The 2,117-nt window shown below is 37.5% G+C and overlaps 1 protein-coding gene across 2 annotated transcripts in view; it reads right to left on the bottom strand.

Annotated features, from left to right (window-relative positions):
* LOC106874417 (PDZ and LIM domain protein Zasp) overlaps positions 1–2,117 on the bottom strand; it is a 389,352-nt gene that overhangs the window by 312,060 nt on the left and 75,175 nt on the right. The window lies entirely within an intron of this gene.

Genomic DNA, 2,117 nt, shown 5'->3' with positions numbered 1-2,117 from the left:
TATATATATATATATATATATATATATTATTTAATGAACACAGTATATATATGGGCATACTTCTTGCAGAGAAATGGGTAGATAAGGTTGTAGAGGTAGTGAGGGTGTGCAATAAAGTACTTAAACTCAAGCTATTCTTGCCGAATGGTATAGCTACAATTATCTCTGCCCAGCGGGCCTACCAAATGACCAGAAGGATCACTTTTATGATATTATTCTGCAGGCTACCTCAAAGACAAGTGACAATGATCTCGTCTTTGCGGCTGGAGATTTTAATGGGCATGTCAGACAGCAATCTGGTATTTTCCATGGTGTACATAGGAGCCATGGAGTTGGTACCAGAAATGAAGAGGAAACTAGGCTCCAGCAGTTCTGTGATGCAAATAATCTATTAATCAGCAACACCAACTTTAGGAAGCCAGCTAGCCACCTGATAACCTATCAATCAGGTGACTCTTGTAGGCAGATCAATTTCATTCTCACCAGACAGCAGGATGCATGGTTGCTCTTTAATACAAAGACACTCCCTGGTGAAGAATGTACCCTGCAACATAGACTAGTTATTAGTGACTTTAGACTTGAGGCCAGAAGGATGCCAAAAACCAGTCAAACCATCCAACTCATGCCAGCATGGAAAACAGACATTAATAATAATGATGATGTTTTTTTCTTCTACTCTAGGCATAAGGCCCAAAATTTTTGGGGAGGGAGCCAGTCGATTAGATCAACCCCAGTACACAACCCCGAAAGGATGAAAGGCAAAGTCAACTTTGGCGGAATTTGAACTCAATACGTAAAGACAGACGAAATACCACTAAGCATTTTGCCTGGCATGCTAACATTTCTTATTTCTTTATTGCCTACAAGGGGCTAAACATAGAGGGAACAAACAAGGACAAACAAAGGGATTAAGTCGATTACACTGACCCCAGTGCGTAACTAGTACTTAATTTATTGACCCCGGAAGGATGAAAGGCAAAGTTGACCTCGGCGGAATTTGAACTCAGAACGTAATGGCAGACGAAATACCACTAAGCATTTCGCACGGTGTGCTAACGATTCTGCAAACTCGCCGCCTTAGTGCATGTATTTATATAATCTACTAACAGTTTCATACAATGAAAACACAGACAGCATTTTATATTTCTGGTACCTTCATGCAATTTTCAGGCTGTGTTCACATAGTGCACACACACAAACATATATATCAACATAGACATCATTAACATTTAATGTCCATGAGTTGGATAGTTTGACAGGATCTAATGTGTCCAAAGACTGCATTGTGCTCTAATGTCTGCTTTCGCATTGTTTCTGGAGCTGAATGTCCTTCCAAACACCAACCACTTTACAGCATGTGCTGCGTGCGTTTCACATGCCACCAGTACTAATCATGTTACCATTTAGTGCAGACATGACAACAATTCTGGTTCTGCATTGAAGCAATCATTAAAGTTGAAGGTATATTCCATAGAATAATCTTACTAAAAAAAAAGCTTATTAAGAGCATGCGTGCAAATTTTTATTACAATATATTTGGTTTTTGCTAAATTAGAGTCATTTTATTAAATTACCAAATATATCCTCAAATAACTCTCACACCCTATATACATATAAATATACACACACACAGCCAATACAAACACAGAAGAATGTGTGCGTATGTACATGTACATACATGCACATACTTGCACACACACATATGCATATGTCACAAGACGGGCATTTTCTGTGAGCTCCACCCCACCCTCATCGCTCACTTCCTTGACATCCTTTTTGCTCTTGTTCTCACATACATTCCCTCCCTCTTCCTCCTCTCCCATTCTCCTCCTTCTCTCCTCCTCTTGGATGGAAATAAATCTTTTAATAATCATGTTGTATAAATTTCTTGAACATTATCACTGATAAGCAATATTTTATTTTTACACTTTGGTGCTCCAGCAAGGGCACACAACAAACAAGCGTCTGAAACCTGTGTCAGGATAAAAGAGTAAATACAAACACACACAGATATATACACACACATGCACAAACACACAAATATACATAAATTTATATATATATATATATATTTATATTTTTATATATATATATATATATATTTATATTTTTATATA

This window comes from Octopus bimaculoides, chromosome 25 (assembly GCF_001194135.2).
Source record: "Octopus bimaculoides isolate UCB-OBI-ISO-001 chromosome 25, ASM119413v2, whole genome shotgun sequence".
Lineage (NCBI taxonomy): Eukaryota > Metazoa > Mollusca > Cephalopoda > Octopoda > Octopodidae > Octopus > Octopus bimaculoides.
This window is presented reverse-complemented; position numbering and strand designations above follow the sequence as displayed.